This window comes from Pyrus communis, chromosome 6 (genome assembly GCF_041283825.1).
Source record: "Pyrus communis isolate YQ-2024b chromosome 6, ASM4128382v1, whole genome shotgun sequence".
Lineage (NCBI taxonomy): Eukaryota > Viridiplantae > Streptophyta > Magnoliopsida > Rosales > Rosaceae > Pyrus > Pyrus communis.
The window spans coordinates 9243579-9264232 of NC_142570.1; positions in this window are offsets into that span (position 1 = coordinate 9243579).

A 20654-nucleotide genomic window follows, 5' to 3' on the forward strand; every position below is an offset into this window, starting at 1 on the left:
AAAAAAACTACTTGTGAGGATATGAAGGTTAAAGAGTCTCACATCGGTGAAAGAAGTTCCAAAATAAACTGGCGATGAGTGTTTGATAAACTGTATTTTTAAAAGTGTTGTGAGTTTGAAAAGTACTGTAAAAGCGTAGGCGATGATGATGACAATGGTGGCGAGGACAATGGTTGTTGATGGTGGTGGTGCCAACAAATGGGTGTGGTGGTTGAGCTACATAGGTAACAATAGTGGTACGAGCATTGACAACAGCGATGGTTGTGGTTGTGGTGGCAGTGATGGAGATTATATTTATAGTGGATGAAGAAAGTTGAGGTTCCACCATAAAACCAATTGGCAATATGGGGAGTAGCCCAACCTCTTATAAGCCCATGCAAGGTCCCTCCTCCCATCAATGTGGGACTCATTCTCAACACGCCCCCTCACGTGTGGCAAATTTTCCAACCTAACATGTGGACAACGCAACGGGGTGATGTGGAGCACATGTGGCCGTTTGGCTTCAGACGTGGGACAACCTACTTTGATACCATGAAGAAAGTTGAGATTCCACCATAAAACCAATTGGCAATACGGGGAGTATCCCAACCTCTTAATGCAAGGTCTCTCCTCCATCAATGTGAGACTCATTCTCAACATGGCAGTGGCGGCAACGATGGTAGTGGCAATTTTGGTTATAGTCGTAGTGGTGGGGGGGTTTGGTTGTGGTGGTGGTTGTGGTTGTGGTTGTGGTACGTAATGTCAATTGGTGGTGGTGGTCACTTAAGGAAAAGGATCCTTGCAGAATCATTTTCGTGGGGATCCTAAGGATCCCATGATCATGATCGTTCATCGTACATCGTGCGGTTAGTTTTCGTTAGGTACTATTTATATTTAATTTTAAATATTAAATTTTGAAATGATTTCTGACCGCATGATGTACGATGAACGGTTACGATCACGGGATCCGCATGAAAAGGATCCTCTCTGGATCCTTTTCCGTCACTTAGTTCTTCAAGGATAAAATGTCTCTAAAAGGATAAATAATGTCATTAACGGCTCAATTCCATTTTTTATTAAAACAGCTTTTAAAAACAACTTACAACCTGCTTTTAAAAGTTGTTGAGGCAATTGCTTTTAAAATAAGCAGAATATTTTATTTTTACTAAATATTTTTTTACTGCTTAATTTTAAAGTGAAGTAGTTTTTATTTTTTGTTTTCTACAAACGATATTATGTATACTAAGGGGGTGAGAGAGTGAGCTAATCCTTAATGTGGTTCTAATTTTCCTTTGGTGAGAATCGAATTTAAGACTTCTCACTTACAAGTAAAAAGAAATATCACTAGACCATAGTACTAAGTAGCAAAGTAAAACAATTTTTGATGAAAAAACAATATCAAACTAGCCTTAATCTCGAAGTACAAGCCAATGACATAATCTTAAATATCGCTAAAATGCTAGAGACGTGTTGTGACACCTTTTGTTCATCTGAAACGAGTGAGTATTTCATTTGTTAAATACACATCACTAACTTCATTGAAAATGATTAATATATGCTATATGGATGCTTCAACAGAGAAAGTAATATTCTGTCTGTCTCTAATTAGTTCTTAGACAATATGAAAGTAGCAACAGCTCTGAATCATTAACTTGTTTATATTAGGAAAATGTTTTGCTTTATAGCCGACCCCGGCATGAGGAATTGAAACCATGCGTCTGTAACACCAAAAGTTCCATTTTGTTTAGGCAGTTTATGTAAATTTCTAAGCATCTCAACTTTGCAGGGATCTGCTTGTTTAGTCATATCAACAAAGCTATCTAGACAAGCTTTGAATTTCTGAATCATTAACTTGTTTATATTAGGAAAATGTTTTGCTTTATAGCCGACCCCGGCATAAGGAATTGAAACCATGCGTCTGTAACACCAAAAGTTCCATTTTGTTTAGGCATTTTGATGTAAATTTCTAAGCATCTCAACTTTGCAGGGATCTGCTTGTTTAGTCATATCAACAAAGCTATCTAGACAAGCTTTGAATTATTATGTCTGGCTATAAGCTTTTGAATATACATTATCACGAACAAAAGGCATGAATATCACTCCCCTAATAAGAATCAATTTACAACTTAAGGGCAAGCCACTTTCTTATCGTTACTTTTTAGGGAGCTTTAATAAAAAAGGCTTGAGCCAACAAATATTTAATAAAAAACCATCCCAAAATATTATTTAACCAAAATGACTCAAAGTTTAATAAAAAGCATCCTCTTCTCACCTTTCTCTAGCTTAAGCGGTGGAAGCTCCGCGCAGCACTTGGGTTTTTTCAACTTCTCCAACAACAACGACCCCAAAAACAACATCTTCAGTGTCAATTTTGATGTCTTCGAAAACCAAGAGTTCCAGGATCCTGATGACAACCATGTTGGTTTGGACATTAACTCCCTTACGTCTAATGCTTCGATCATCACAGGGTTTGTTTGTTGACTTTTTTCTGATGGTTTTGTTGATGGGTTTGACAGTGTGGGAGTCGATCGTTTGCCTTGGAGCTTTGGGTTTGGTCATGGCGGAGATTCTAGAGGCTCATCACCCAAACCAGACACACAAGATTTGGAATTTGGAATTTGGAAGAAGAAATGTGGGATACTTTGTTGAGGGGTTGGATTGTAGAATCATAGGATGGACGCATCTACAAAGGACAATAGCTCCCTTATTATAGAGGACTTTTTCTTCTACCTATTGACTAGGGTTTGACTTTTTTAACATGAAATTGTTTCGACTCTTGGAACTGCGAGGTTGGACTTGAAATTTCTGTTTTCTTGGTTTCCCACTTGGTGCAGTTTGTTGAGTCACTCATCCCTTAACACTGTTGAACTAGGCAGAAAAAAGAACCAAAACATAAAACTGTTTCTGGAAAAAAAAAAAAAAAATCAGATACAGTGTTTGTTTTGTTTGTGCACAAACAAAACATTGTATCTGGAAAGAAAATAACCAAAATCCAGAAACAATCTATGTTTTAACCTTTGACTATTTCTTTTCTTTCATGCATCGGTTGATTATATTTAAGAAACATGATGCTTAATTTGCTTTGAATCCAAATACAGTGAATTTCACTATTTCTTTTCTAGTTTACATTTAAGAAACAGTGTGTCTATTTCATTTGGATCTAGAAACAGTAACTTAGATTCCATAAACAGTGTTACTTAGGTTCCAGACTTAGATTCCATAAACAGTGTTACTTAGGTTCCAGAAACAGTGTTACTTAAAATCCAGAGACAGTTTATTTTTACAGTCCAGAAACAGTGACCCGTCGTTATTATTGAATAGCATGCAGATCTCAAATTTATTTTCTGAAGAAACAAACGATGAACTCCACTGACGAAGAAAAATTAAAAAACAGTATTTTGAATACACTATGAATAATAATGACGATCACATTTCAACGAAATAATGCAAAATATAAATTAAATAGCATGAGGATCTATATTTTTGTTTTAAAGAAAAAGAAGAAGGTCTGCAAAACAATGATGAACTCCATTAACAACGAAAATCTGGAATTCAACCTAAAAAAGTTAGGGGTAAAATCGACAAATCATAATTTATTATAGTTGGGCCATTTTTAGTTGAACTACTTTAATATAGGTCTTGTACTAATTATTAAACAAAATTTATAACATGATTTTTTATTAAAACTAAAATTTTTAAAGCCTTTTTCATTAGTTTTGCTTACTTTTTAACCTAATTACAAAGAGAAGTGATTCTTATATCCTTGTTAACTTCTCATACATCCTTTTTTATTTATGATTATCGGATCAAATAAATTAAACGGAATCAACGATTAGAATTTAATAGAAGTGTGTAAGAATTAAAAAAACAAAATGCACACCCCCTTTTTATGAAAAAATTTCACGTCATAAACTTAACAAAATAGAATAAGACATATAATAAGTAGTTCCATTATGAGTTCCATCAAGACTTTCTTGAAAGATCACAGATCCGCTATCTAGTATGTATTAAAGCGGCCCTCTCTTGTGATCCCGATTGAATCCAAGAGTTGATGAATTTTGGAAACTACCCAAATGTTTAGCCTTTGAACCATTTTTTCGAATTTCAAAATTTGAACCAATAAAATAAGACTTCAAGGATTGCTCATGACTCTAGGTGAGTTCGAACAAGGCTCTAGTGGAGCTTTGTGTGTTAATGAAGATAGGTTTCTTATCCAATTTCCCTTCAAGATTGTTATTAGATACAACAACAACAACTAAATCTAATCCTATTAAATGGGGTTGCTGTATGAACCGTGATTTCCCTTTAAGAGTGTTGTTAGATACAACAACAACTAAGCATTATCCTATAAATGGGGCTCGTTGTATGAATTTTAGAACGTTACTGCGCTCAGTTTTGCATCATGTCTTCTATTAATTCAAAATACTCCGTATTTTTTTCTTAAAGTCTTTTTCCAAATCTTCCTAGGTTTTCCTCTACCCGTTTTGTCCCGAGCCTCCGCTAATAGTCACATTTTCTAACTAAAGCATTTGTAACTCTTCAGTTCACGTGTCCAAACCACCTTAATTGATTCTCTCATCTTATCTTAAATTGCAGTGACTCTTATTTTACCTCGTATATCCTCATTCTTAATCTTAGCATTTCTCGTGTACCCACACATTCAATGAAGTATTCTCGTCTCTGCACACTTATATTTTCCACGTGTTGATTTTTGGCCGTCTAACATTACGTGCCATAAACCATTGTTGGCCTTATTATCGTCCTATAAAATTTTCCCTTGAGCCTTAGTGTCATACAATAATCGTACAACACAATCAATGCACTATTCCACTTCATCCTTCCAGCTTGTATTCTATCGTTGAGATCTCCATCTAATTTTTCGTTCTTTTAAAAGATAGATCCTGAACCTTTGGGTAGGCTCTGCAGGATCAACAACAATAGCTGCACGGAGTACGGTAGAATTCCCCGGTACGGTCATTCGGGAAGTCCCTCCGAGGATGACTCCCATACAATTCTTGCGAGAGCTGGAAAAGCGTCTACGGGTAAAGCACCGTATCCATATAACTGCTTAAAATTCCGCATTGTTTCTTGAGAGATGGTTCACTATCAACCGACTAGTCAACTTCCTTCTATTCCCCACCAATGTCTAAAAGGTTTGTTTAAGGGGGAAGCGGATCACTCTTCAAAAAAAAAATTCCACTCGTCAATCATGTTATTTCTTTCTTTCAGAACCTTCGATTGTCTATTTGATTGTAAGTGACATCTGCCCCTTTTAATTCAGGATGTCTCAGCTGCTTGTCAACTAGCTATCAGGAACCCTCCGGGCGAAGCATGAACGAATGGCTACCTGAACTGGACTCGGCAGTGGAAGAACTCAACCGTTTTTTTTTAGAAAATCTGCCTCCTGCACTATACGGCTTTTTGGCTTCCTCTTTCACTTGAATTAAAAAATCTGGCCCAAACTCGAGTGGGAATTAGCTCTCGATCTCCCGGCCGAGCAGAAGGCGCCCGAACGGAAAAGCAGAAGGCCGGCTGGTCGTGTAACTTAACCAGTAATGGCCCGGTTCTCGTCCTCTATTCGATCGAGCATATGGACCTTCGTCTTCTCCATGGCGTTGCTTACGGACACCCTTGGTTTGGTAGATGGGGAGGTTCTGCCAAGGAAGCTTTAACACAATTATGAAAGAGCATGAGCTTAGATAATATATGTCTTGTTCTCTGCACATGTGCACTGCGCATTACTTGCAAGGCTGGCCGTAGGCCAAAGCCCCTTTAGGCAGCTTTCAGTCTCTATAAACAAAATGGAATATCTTTTCCACAAGGTTTAGAATCGTGCTTGCTGTCATGCTGGCAAAAGCAGGGGTTTCGGCCGGTTTTACCTACTATTGGATTTGAAGGGGCGCGCTAGCCCCTAACCTAGGTTGGTTGGGAAAAGCCCTTTATATGTTATAAGACTAAAAAAGCAAAACAAGAAAGTGTCGTTTCGCACGTAGGTAAACTAGAATTGTGTCGGACCGGACACCCTTTTCTGACCTAAAATGCGTGACCATCCCGTTGAATCTCGTTACCCTCCCGTGTGGTTATGGGGGCGTGCCCGCTTTCCACTATTATGGAGCCGGGCCTGGGAAGACAGTATTCACTGCATGAGGGGCTGTACTAGGGCCAAATCTCTTTTACGCTTCAAAATCAAGCCCAAAAAACGATCCTTTTGAAAGGTCCTACTTTTCTTGACCCATTCAAGCCATGAAAGTTACCTTTTGGATTAGAAAACATGGCCTCTGGTACTCTTTCCTGGGTTGATCGAAGAGCTGCTTTCAATAGCCGGCCAAATGACTACAGGATCATCGGTCTACTCTACCTCAATTCACCATTAGATAGCAAGCACTAGCTCCCGGTGCGACTTCATGAAAAGCAATCAGAGATAAGATCGAAGAGAATGAAACGCACATAGTGGTCATTATAGCGACGGAAAAGAAGGTCAAAACGGACCTATTGATTGACCATAGATGCGAACCTTAGCCAGTACCAGCGACTAGTCTTCGGGCAAGCAGAACGCATTGGATGCTAGCTTCGCCGATTGAGAACAACCCGTCCCGCCTTGAGGGGCGGCTATTTAGGTTAGAGTCCCGAGCGTAGAGCAAGAAGAGTAAAGTAAGAAATAAGAGTTATATTGGCACGTACCGTAGGGAGAGGGAGAAACTAGTGTAGGGACGAGGGTGACCTAGTGTAGGACGATAGTAACCTCCTGCATTTCATCTATTAACACTATACGATCTGTTAAAAGCATACACTAAGGGATATTGTCTTAAATATGTCCCATGAACTCATCCATTACAAGGTAAAAAGGTAAGGACTTAAAGCTGAGTCTTAGTGTAACCCCATGGTTATGGGAAAACTTTCAGTTTGTCCTTCTTGACTTCTTAATGTAATCCTTGCTCCATCATACATATTCTTTATTGCTTGGATTTGTGCTATTCGTACTCCTTTCTTTTTCTAGAATTCTATTAAGAATTTCTCTTGGGACCCTATCATATTCTTTTTTCCAAATCTATAAAGACCATATGCAAATCCTTTTGAATATCTCTATATTGTTCCATTGATCTTCGTAAGAGATAGATTGCCTCCATAGTCAAGCGCCCTAGTATGAATCCGAATTGATGTCTGAGACCCATGGCTTTTGCCTGAGTCTATGCTTACTTACTATTTCCCAAGGCTTCATTATATGACTCTTTAAATTATTATCCCTATAATTCATGCAATTTTGTATGTTGCCCTTATTCTTGTAGATAGGCACCAAAGTACTTATTTGCCACTCATTTGGCATCTTCTTCGTTTTCTTGGTTTTTAAATTTTTTTTGAAAAGTATTGGTGAATTACATCTGTAACAATATTTATAATCCTTGTATATAATCATTGGAGATTAATGAAAAATATTAGAAATTCCCAAAATATAATTCAATTTGGCATCAGAGCAATTCGCTCTTCGTGACCAGTGTGCCTTAATCTTGTGCTCACTTTTCTTTTTTGTGTCGTGCCATAATTATTCAATCACTTGCTCTTGATACCTTGCGTGATTTATGTTCAGTTTAAAAACAAAAATTGATGTGAACAATGTTTTTATTATTATTATTATTATTTTATAATTCTGCTAAGTGCTTTTCATGCCTGTATTATTCCTCTTTTGCTCAATGGATTCATTGAATCATGACTCACTGTAATTGATGAATTGAGGAATTATATTCGTCATCCTTATAAAAACAAGTGCTAATAGAATACCTTCACCAGTGAAAGTTGAAAGTACTATCTCTCTAACTCCAATTTTATTATTGATTTGTGTTTTGCTTGTTCCTAATTTGAACTGCAATTTATTGTCTGTTGGGAGATTACTTGATTCACTTCATTGCTTTGCCCACTTCTACAGTACTTATTGCTTCTTTCAATACCTAAATACTCTTGAGGTAATTGGGTGTGGTAAAAGGGCTGGAAGATTGTACATCTTGACTATAGAAGGTACAATTATTTTAGGTTCAAGTAATCATCCAAGTCTAAGTGCCAAAGTGGTTGACAAACATCAAATGTGGTTGTGGGAGTGTCGTTCAAGACATCCATCGTTCCATTATTTGAACGTATTTCCTTCCATGTTTCCCACTTGTAGTGATTCATAATTCAAGTGTGAAGCTTGTGTCATGGCCAAAAGTCACCATGCTTTTTCCCAATAAGTGATTCTAAAGTTGTTTTGCCTTTGGATTTGGTGAATTCTAATTTATGGTGTTTGGCAAAGGTTTCTTCAAATGGATTTCTTTGGTTTGTCACTTTTATTGATGATTGTACTCGGGTAACTTGTGTGTTTTTATGAAAAATAAGAGTGGTGCTTCCTTTATTCTTCAAGAATTTTGGGCCATGGTGTCTACTAAATTTCAATCTAAAGTGAAGGTTTCCAGGTTTGACAACGAAAGTAAATATGTTAATCAAAAATTGGATTGCTTCTTTGTGATCAAGGTATCATTCACGAGACGATTACTTTGTTTACTACCACAACAAAATCGTGTGTCTGAACAAAAGAATCGTCACATATTGGAGATTGCTTGCTCATTGATGTTAGATAAATTTGTTCCTAATCATTATTGGTGTCATGTTATTTTGGCTGTTGTATATTTGATCAACCGTATTCTAAGTCGGTTCTGAATTTTCAGACACTGCTTGACATGCTACAAAAACACGTATCTCTTGTTTATGTACTCAAACTTCCTTTAAACGTGTTTAAATGTGTGGTAAATGTACATGGTTACTCTCATTAATGGAGTAAATTGGATCTTTGTGCTTTGTGATGTGCCTTTGTTTACTATTCTTCTACTCATAAGGGATATAAATGCTATCATCATCATCTGACTCAAAAGATGTATACTACTATGGATGTCACTTTCCATGAAAAAGTTTAGTATTTTGTTAAGCTGTTTCCCAGCTAGGGAATGGAGTGAAGAATTGAGAAGATGATATGGAAGTTAGGTTACAACTCGATATGGACTTGACCAGGCGGTTCCCTACTCAAGATTGGTTAGGTGATACCATTGATCCGCAACCTCTATTTGATGTCAACCGATCTTCTATGTCCGATACTTTAGATTTAGAGACAATACCCAATACCGATCTATCGTCATCACCCCCTTGTTAGGATATGTCTGATGTGGTTTGTTCATCCAGTGGTCACTTGCCTACAAGTGATGATTCCTCTAATAATTTGACACAAGATGAGGGCACTTATGAGGTAAAGCCTAATGTTTTACCTTCATCAACCTACTAGTTGCCTTCACGAACTACTCGTGGAAAACCAAAAGTGCAATATGAGCTTGATATGCATGCCAAAACAAAGTATCATATTAACAATTATCTGTCAACTCATCATTTTCCAAGTCACATGCATCATATATCATCTTTCTAGTTATCAGTTCCAACAAAATTGCAAGATGCCTTATCTGACCCAAAATAGGTTAATGCCATGAATGTGAAGATGGAATCTCTATAAAATAAAAAAAATAAAAAAAATCCACTTAGGATTTGGTTCCTTTGCCAAAAAGGAGAAAAGCTACTAGATGTAAATGAGTGTTCACTATTATACACAGACTTATGATATGAATTATCAGGATAACTTTTCTCCAGTTGCAAAAATAAATATCGTACATGTTCTTCTATTCTTAGCTACTAACTTGGATTGGCCCTCATTAGAGTTTGATGTAAAAAAATTCTTCCTTCACGATGATCTCAAGGAGGAGGTGTATATGGATCTTCCGCCAGGCACTGAGATGGCTTATGAGAAAGATGTTGTGTGCAGATTGCAGAAAGCTTTGTATGGCTTAAAGCAAAGCGTGGTTTGGGAGGTTTACTAGCTCTATGAAAAAGTGGGTATGACCAGAGTTATTCGGGTTATGCTTTGTTTCTGAAGGGAGAAAAGGTAAACTAACTGCATTGATTATCTATTTCGATGATACGGAAGAAGTACAATGTCTTTAAAAGTATCTAGCTACTGAACTTAAGATGAGATGAGATGAAATATTTTCTTGGAATCAAAGTTTCTCGATCCAAGCATGGTTTTTTTTTTTTTTTTCCTCAACGGAAATATGTGCTCGATTTGTTGGCTAAGAATGGTATGTTGGATTGTAAAACTATTGATAGTCCAATTGAGCAAAATTATCATTTGGATTTATTACTAGACCAGGTTCCTACTAGTAAGGAATGATATCAAAGGTTTGTGGGGAGTTTAATTTATTTGTCTCGCATTTGTCTTGACATTGCTTATGTAGTTAGTGTGGTGAGCTAGTTTATGCACTCACCTAATGAAGCTCATATAGATGCAATAATTTGTATTCTGAGGTATTTGTAGAACTTCTGGTAAAGGCTTAGTTTTCTCCAAGAGTGGTCATTTGAATGTTGAAGGTTATACAAATGCAGGCTGGCCTTATTATTGATAAACAATTTACATCTGGACACTTTACTTTTGTAGATAGTAATCCAGTTACTTGGAGGAATAAGAAGTAAAAGGTAGTAGCGACGTTGAGTGTAGCAACTGAGTTTCGTGCTATGTCTAATGGTTTTTTTGAGTTGTTGTGGTTGAAAAAGTTGTTGAAAGATCTTGGATTTAGACCTAGGAAAGCTATGATCTACACTATGATAATAAGGCTGTTATAGAGATTTCTCTTAATCCAGTGAAACATGATTGTACAAAGCATGTTGAGATTGATTGACACTTCATCAAGGAAGAATTGGATGCTGGAATCATTGCTTTTCCATTTGGGGAACTGAAGGTCAATTTGCTGATGTACTTACCAAGGCTGTCTCTAGTATTGTATTTTCCAACTCGAGTGATAAGTTGAGCGTAAGTAACATCTATGGTCTAACATGAGAGGAGTGTTATGTATATATGTACTAGTAAGTTATAAATAGGTTTCTTTGTCCCATATTGGTGAATTACTAATGTAACAATATTTGAAATCCCTACATATACTCCACATTAAAATTTAATGAAAGATATCGTAAAGGCTTGTTATATTGAAACACTAATACACCTGTTGACTCTAAAAATTACAAAACTTATATGGTGCGCAAGCCGAGTAACTAATAAGCTCACTACATTTTTCGGTTGAATGCAGGGCGTGCAAACTCGTCGGTCGAGCTCAGCCGAGGAGTAAAATTTGTTGATGTTGCGTTGAGCGCGTTGCTGACTTCTTGATTTTGCAATTGCGATCGAGGAAGGAACAAGTCTCGGCCTTTGGATTCTCGAGCCTGAAGACAAGGCTACTAATTTTGCTAAGTTCACGAATCGTCGACGCTGGATTCGATCACAGTGATTATATTCGTAAGAGTATAAGCACATCGAATCAACACCAGACTATATGGACACAAGTACTCAAAGGTAATGTATGTCTTGATGGTAAATGTAGTTCGGCCGTCAAAATGTCGAACTAGGAAACTCACTTGTGAGTATCCAATCATAAAATCACTCGGTGTTCAATGTGCCTAATGTCATAACTCGTAACACCTTACTTCACCGAGAAGGCTAATAAGATGACCTCTGCCAACAAAGATCCAAAAACCCTTCTCGACCGAGACTTGGATAGATAACCAGTCGGCCTCAACGCAGTGTTGTTTATCTAAACTGAAGATGCTCCTTGGTCGATTGATTCTACGGCAACAATGCTATTTATCCAAACTGAAGATGTTCGCCGGTTGCCTCCACAGTGCTATTTATCCAAACTGAAGATGTTCGCCGGTTGCCTCCACAGTGCTATTTATCCAAACTGAAGATGTGTTGGCGGAAAAAGAAAATGAAAAATCTCAAGTTGTTTGAGAGATTTGGCAGGGCAATTGTGTGCTAAATTGGAGGTCCTCGATTTTTGCATGATGTCTTGTATTTATAGCACCAAATTCTCTTTGAGATCGAGTCAAAATCATATCTAGATTGGGACTTCTTGTTCTGTTCCAACTCCACTTCGACCAATCCTACTCCTATTAGGACTTTGAACTCACCCCTTTTTTAAGCCATATTCATTGCTGGTCGAATATCCAAATTGCACTAGGACCCCTTATCGTATCAGGACTTCTTCGACCCCTTTTGCTCATCTGAACTACTCCTTGCGATAGGACTCGACCATCCCTGCTGAACGGCTTGAAACTACCAGGTGGCCCACATAATACACTTGGAAAGCTTTGGGCCGAACCTATGCTTGGCCCAATAACATTTTGGGCCCAAACAACACCATAAATTATCTTAATACATTCTATATATTCCTCCAAAATACCCCTCACCCCACACTCTCAACAGACATCTTGTTTTTTACATACACCTTATATTTTCTACATATACTCCACAATCTTCACATCTTAAATACAAATGAAAGATGATGGAAGTATCCTTCTTCTATTCATTTTAAGTAAAGAGTGAACAAGAAATTAAAAAAACATAGAAGTATCCTTCTTGTTTTATGATCATGTGCCTAGAAAATGACGTGCGTGCAGTGTGTGCAATGTGTGCAATGTGTGCCTGCCAGAGAGACATACGGAGAGAGCTAGAAGAGATGTCTATCCCTTGGGTGCTGCAATTCCTTCAGATTTTGTTTATGCATTTTAATTCATACACAAAATAAAAAACCCATGAATAAAAAACAGAAAAAGTATAAATTTTTTAATCATTCATATTAGGCTTAAATAAAGAAGGCAAATTGTCTACTCTCTTGTTTGGGTGCTCTTCTCATCTCTTTCTATTTTGTACAGTCACGGTTAAGCAACGTCAGCATTTTATACTGATTTTTTTTTATATAGATAATAAGACAAAAAACAATAACAATATAAAATGTTAACGCAGCTTAACCGTGACCGCACAAATATGAGGGGATGGGAAGGACACCTAAATAGAGGTCAGACAATTTTCCTCCTAAGTAAATATTATTGTTTCCATGGAAACAAAAGAAAGGCCAGGATCCTCTCCAGATTCATTTTGTAGAGATCCTAGGGATTCTCATATTCTAGCTGTTTATCGTACATCATGTGGTTAATTTTCATCAGATACTATTTATCTTTAATTTTAAATAAACAAAAATTAAATGATTTATGATCGCACAATAGACGATGAATGATTGATCCAGATGGGATATAATTCCATAAAATCTGGTATAGGCAGGCCACATGTCCATTAGAAATGCTTAAAGAACGCATGCGTATAGATTAAATAACGTAGGTACTTTGTACACGTAGTAATTCTTTTGCACTGTGTAGTATATGTAATTCACAGATTCAAACTACTTAAAGTTTCATCATTCATCAAACGAATCCGATTCTACCTAAATTCTCACCATCAAAAGACTCATCTCTCACTTTATATAGGAATACCGATGTCGTTGAAATCACTAAAACAATGAAAATATAAAGTCTTAATTCATGTGAAGCTTCTGAAACGTTGATTTCGTATTCCACTCGTCAAAAATAATTTTTTTCAATCAACGTGTTTGTAACTTCATTAGTTAAAGTTTTGTTCTATAATGGAGGGTGGGAGAGGTTTTGAGAGCTGAAAAAGATAAATAATACACTAAAAGTAATTTGTGGTGTATTCATAAATTTCTTATGTTTTTTAAAACCTTATAGGATCGAAATTATCATTGCTTAGAAAGTATATAAGTTATTTAATATTAAATTTTAATATAAAGGGTATTCAACATCATATAAAATGCTAATAAAAAAAACCTATAACAAATCCTCAATTATAATTTAATTTAAATCCGTTCTATATTAAAGTAGTTCTAACCTGACTTGAGTGACTTATTTAATGTATGAGCTCGCAACAAGCCGAATAGGGGTAAAAGGAGAAGGAAAAAAAAAATGTTTTAGTTAACTATTGTGACAAGTAAATTCGTGGGCTTTCATTTTTGTTGCCCTGATTATGAAAATTACCAGTTCATCCAAAAAAAAGAAAAATTAATGAATAAGTTTTGAAAATTTGAGTTTTAACAATAAGAATAAAATAAAGGGTAAAGTGAATAGTATCAGGATTGATTTTTTAGTGTAAAAATGTGGTTTTTCATTAAAGTGAACAATATCATGAGTTTTTCGTTAAAGTTCCAAGAAAAAAAAGGAAGTAAAATGGTCAATGATAAGTAGATGATATCACGGTATATAGAGCTGGTTTGGTATTGTTGTACTTTGAAAAAAAATTGTTTTTGCTGTGCTGTGAGAATAAACTCATTTTTGCTGTTTCACGTTTTCAATTTTTTTCTCCCAAAATTGTGAAAATAAGCTGCTTTTAAATGTTTATCAAACATCTTTTTGAGCTCAGCTTTTTTTTTTATACCCACTTTTTATAAAAACACTTTAGTACCAAACCAATACCATGTCATCAACTTCCTATTGCCAATATCGATCGAAACAACTTCTCATATAGATCTTAAGCAACAAAATCCGGATGTACACTGTACTTTTTTTCACTGATTAGGATTATCTCTCCTTCTTTTTTCATTTTCTTTTATTATTTTCTTTTACGTTCTCTATTTTATCTTTTTCTTTTTATAAAAAATTAATATAAAATGTTAACATTACTTAATCATGATTATTCAAAGAAAAAGGATGAAAAAATGAGAAAGAGAAAAAACGAAAAGAAAATCCTAATCTTTTTTTCATGGGCTCACGAAATTAATATTGCAAATTATTTCAATAAGTTTTAAGAAAAAGAACACTATGTATCTTCACCAATAATTTACGTACTATTCTCAGAAAAAAGGTTATATATTATTTAATACAGCAAAGCATGTTATTCTCTGAGAAGTCAATGATTTGTATTTCATCACATCAAAGGTCGAAAGACGAGAAACAAAATCAAAAGGAGAGCTGAAAACCAACAAAACCGGCAAAGCCAGAGCATAAACGCAGAGATGAAGAGACAGTGGCCAGGTATGTTTACGAATATGAATGATTCTTGCATTGAAAATTTTGTGTGCAATGTCAAGGAGATTTCTTTTCTTTTTTTTCTGTAAAAGGAGATTTCTTTTTGTTAAAATGTAACGTTAAAGAGATCATATTTTTGCATTATATTGACAGATTATATCATATGACAAATTATGTATACAGTTAATATTTAATAGGATTAAACTCTTTTATTAAAATGATGTATGCAAATCATTTTTCACATTAGATAGTATACTTATATGATACAAAAATTAATTTTCCTAGAATTTTCAAAATTGTACTGATCAGTAGTTTTATGGTCATTACCTTTTTTATATCACATTTTACGTGTGACATGTGATGTGTTGAATTAACATAGTACGATAAAAATCACTAATTAATGAGGTAATCATAATCACTTGACACATCTTGTAGTATAAAATATACTATGGATATGCTAGAAAAACTAAATTTTTGAATTTAAATTTGCAAACCAAATGATGAAGTTGTAGATGATTGAATTATTAACTAAATGTCGATTAACATGCTTATTTCTTATTATTAACATATCATTTGATTTAAAATTTTGATCTCCCTAACATTACTCGATATAGTATTTATATCATTTTTTTAGTTTATTATGTTCCATGTATGACATGCACCAAGTAATATAGAGTAAAAAAATTTCTTTTTGAATTTTTTGATAAAATAACCTTAAGAATTAAGCATCTAAAATTCCATTGATACCATACTCTGCTACATAATAATAAAAACAAAAACCTTCATTATTACAAAGATAGATTTAAAACTTTGCATGACAGATAATGGGCAAAGCAAAGAAAGAGAAACAAACAGCTGGGGATGGGAAACGTAAACCAGATAAAAGAGATTGTTGGAATTCACACCTCATTCATTATCGTATGGTAATTATATAATAAATTATCAACAAGAGTCCTATGTGAGATTAGATTATATGAGAGAATATTCTAAGTATACAAGTAACAAACTAATAGCTTACATGATCTAGGACTCTAGATTAACAGGAGGCATGGATCAAACCATTTGTTCACATAACAGCAGTATTAAATATATAATAAAAATTGAAAATTGTTATTTACATTTTAAAATTTTCATTATGCATTTAATTATTTTTTTCTAAATAAAATTACATTTATAATGTTTGTAAAATTAATTTTTTTTTAGAACGTGAATAACAGTTCTAAAAAAAAATTAACAATAATATCAGCATGAAATGAAATGATAGATATTGAAATGCCGACCTTTCAACTGCTGAGTGCTGAACATCTCTGCTGCACTCTCCATCTTTCTTCCCACCCGTACCTCTTTCATAATTAAGAGTATCTTTGCATTATTATTCGAAATATTAAAAAGCTAACCCTAATTTTTTGGCAATGCAAATAATCTTGTTAGTTTTTTGGAAACTACAATAATCTTACTGGTTTTTCATGCACTAGTTTTGAGTTTTCTTGTTAGTTTTTTGGGTCATTCTTTCCAGCTTTATTATTTTTATTTTTTTGTTGCTTCTAATGATTTTTCGACATTGTATTAGGGTGAGGTTCATTTATCTTTACTTAAAACAACAAAAACTTCACAGTTGTGGTTTGATTTTTTTTTATTATTTCCAAGTGATAGAGTACAAACATATAAGAATAATGAGATGAGGAAAGAACGGTGGAGAAATTACTAGCATGTGGGATGTGAAACGATAGGCCAAGTGAAAATAAAAAACTAATTAAATAAAAAATTCTTAGTTTTTTTCATTTCAAGTTTTTATTTATTTTATTTTCATCTTATCTCCCTTGCCCCAATCTCCCTTCACAAAATGGTTAACAGTTAAACCCAAGATAAGTAGATATAGGGGACAAAATGAAAAGCAAGCCGAATGGGATTCACTACTCTTAGCAGTAATCATATTCATTCCGATGCTTGTTTGCAAGTTGCATAGAATTCAAGAGTATAATAATTTATGGCTACTCTAGAAAAGTCATTTTATATGGGATTATACTCGACAGAAAAAGAATAATTTTCAAGATTTTAAACTTTTATAGGAAAATATTTTGAAGCGTTTGGAGAGAAAAGAGAAAAAAAATTTAGCTTAGACTTTGACTTTTGAAGGGTTTATCATTCGATGATCATATCAAAAGTAAATTTAGTATCTAATTTATTAGAATCAATCTTTTGGACATGAATTATTATGTTAGCGAATAGAAAGAAGAACATTATTTATTTTGGATACAGAGATAAAAGATGAGAATAAATTCAGATCTAATCTAATGTAGAGTAAATCTTATATATCCTTAGGAGAAAACTTTCAGTAATGCTACATGGCTAAGACAATTCTCATAGAAGTTGATAGAATTAACATAGAGTTCAATGAGACCAAACTAACTATTAAGTTTTAGATTGAGTAAAAAAAAAAAAAAAGAGTCTCCTTTTTTCTCTCTCTAAAACTCTCTGTTAAACACAATCCTAGAAACTTTCGTCGCCGGCCCTAGCCCTTGGCTTGGGTGCCGGAGGCATCCACCTCTCATTCCTTATTTTTTCTTGAGTTTTTCACAATTTCTCTCTCCTTTGCCCTCTCCCTTTTTTCCTCCCCTCTCATCTCCGTTGTTCCTTCCCTCTTCCAACTTCCCTCGTCCTCTTCCTTCGCCTTTTCCAATTTTCTTCCTTTTCGGTTCTTCCCTGAGTTTAATATCAGTTTTTCTTGAGCCAAGTCTCAACTATCCCGAGCTTCATGCCCCTTATCCAGTGTTTTTCGCTTGCTTTTACTACTTTGTCTTTTAATTTTCCTTCCTCCCCCCTCCTAGTTGTGATACTTTATACCCATCGCACCATGTGCTTAGATCAGCGGGCTCTGATCAGAAATTGGATATCAGATCCACTTGCCTCCCTCACTTTCCCTCTCCCAACCGGCATGCCGGATTCCCATCGAGAACAAGTGTTGGGTATTTTACATACCTCTTAGCCTCACTCTCTACCCATATGTTACTTTGTTTGTATATATTTGTAGGGGTTCGTGAATGAGACTTGGATTTAGTGTCTACTTTCTTGGTTCAGAGTTTGGCTTCCTTTGAGGATGTGATGATAGAGACGGTGTGGTCTTTTGCTGGAAAGTAGGGTTTTTATTGTTTGTATTTTTACATCTTACGCCCCTAAACTTGTGTGGGTCTTCCATTGTATCTTGGATTGCCGCTCTCATTTTGCTTGGACCTTTTACTTTCTGTAGTTGTTTATTCCTTTTTTTTTTTTTTTTTTACCTTGTACTAGTTTTTAATATAATGAAAGATATATTCATGATAAAAAATAAAATTAAAAATAAAAAAATAAAAAAATAAAAAAAAGTTTTAGACTTTTAAACAAGGTGCAATACCGTTCAATTATTGACAGCATTTCTCACGAATTAAAAAAGAAGTTATTGATTGGATTAAGAAACAAATATAGAGTAGGTGCATGCAATGCAGTAAAGCGATTAGATAGATAGAATAGAAAGATGGATGGACAGAGGAGACGAGAGGAGACAGGGAAAGTAGTGATTGGACAGATGAAAAAGAAATGGTAGTAAGAAATGGTGAAGAGAAAGGAGAGAAGGGGTACCGTTTCTCATTCCGTAGGGCAGCCTTTTTAGGTTTGATATGACACCGATTTCAGCCAGTGCCTCTGAATCTCTCTGATGTGCTAACAAATTTTTTGATTATTTCCACATTCCCATCATATTCCCGTTGGCTTGTCTGCTTCCTAATATTTATAGAAAAAATAATTTTTTACAAGGTCTTTTTTTATTTTTACTCACTTTTAATTAATTTTAATTTATTTGATCTATAGTTTATAAATAAAAATAAGTGTTTGATACTTATAAAAAAAATGTAAAAATAATTAGGAGCATTAGTGTGTAGGCTTGGAGCTAAAAGTAATTCAATGAGAACATATCAATAAAAGTTGTTAATTAAGAAGCAAAATTTTTTGTGAATGATTGTGAATTGTTAATGCAAGTTGATTTGTAGACCATGTATTAACGATGACAGCCATTCACGTGCCTCAACGAATAAACAATTTTTCAACCTTTTACGACCTCCCATGGATGATGAACAATTGACTTTTATTTGAGTTTTGCACAGCAAGATTTTGATCATTTTTATAGTTTAGAAAAGAAGAGCATCACAATACACAACTATAATATTTTTACATTAAAAGTTATTAAATGTTTTTACATTATTTTTTATATGCATATATTAAACTCCATGAATCAAACTAACTCCAAACACAAACGAAATCAAATTACATCAAGCTAAACCAAAAAATATTGTATGCTTGCCTTTCCTTTAATGACAAACTTGAAGGGGGTGGAAAGGAAAAAAAGCCCTTAAATATTAAGTTAACAACTACTTTTTTGGACGTATATTAGAAAAAAGAAAAAAAAACCTACCTCGGGACATGAGCGTTTATTTTCCTGTTCTTGTTTTTTCTTCAAATACTACTATTTTGCTCCTTATTAATCAAGGTATCTTCTCCAATAATTGCAAGAAAGGAGGATATTTTTGGTATTATGAATATTTCACCCAATTGAACATTTTTTATATTATATATAGAGATGAATAGACGCAGAATCTTTAAACTAGATTTTAGTTCAATTTCCACAAAAATGTCGAGTAGATCTTTCTACTTGTCTTCCTGGTCAGTTTTGAAAATTTTTTTGTGCTTCAGATTGAACAACTTTGTGTGCTTTAAAATATCAGGACGTAGAAACAAACTTGAGTTATTATCATAGAAATGGTAGCAACTCTCGCCTTTAGATTCTTTTTTATTTACATTTAAAGGTTAATGTTTGAGCTGAGCTAAAAGATAGATATGTCATACTAAATTGATACAACTTTATCATTCGTGGAAGTTTAACTTAAGATTTATCACTGTCAAGTAAAGAAGAATATCACTAGACTGTAAGAAGTGTCAACATTTTCCTTTTATATTTTCATTACTTATAAGATTCTATAAGGTTATTTGATGATTGTAAACATTTATTTTATTGGTCACCATTTGAAGATCAACTTAAAAAAAAAAAAAAATTAATTAAATCAGAAATTGTCGATAATTGAAGTGTGTTAATTGAAAAATTCATTTATTGATTAAATAATTGTAGATGACTAGCTGATTTTAGATTTAACCAACTGTATGCATAGATATTCTTTAAAGGGAGACTTAAAAATAGATAATTAGAATCATGTGTGTGGATGCAAATTTCTGCCTTTTTCTTCTTGGACGAAAATGTACCTGTAAAACAATTAACATCTAAGGTCAAGGCTAAGAGTCTCACGCGCCCACAATGAATGGAGGACTTTGGCCGAAGAACCTCGGATGCCAAAGTTGGAATTTGAGAGAGAAAGTGTTTAGCGAATTTTAGGGAGAGAATGAACTTAGGTTTTGGAGAAAATGAGTGGCTATGTATAGGGGTGTGACCAGCCTTATTAGGAGAATTGGGATCGGCCACATTTGGTTGATTTGTGGGATTGATTGCAAGATATTATGTAAAATAATATCTTAAAATTAGTTTGGCAATTAATCAATTGATTTTGGCAATTAATCCTAATTTGGAATGGATGATTGGGAGTTACCTTGTGGGTGATGATTTGATGATGAGTGATGAGAGGATTTAAAGAATATCATTTTGATCACCTTTGACCTCGATTGAGTTGTTATTGTCCGTTACATGTGTGTGGGAATCCTGGTGTACCTAG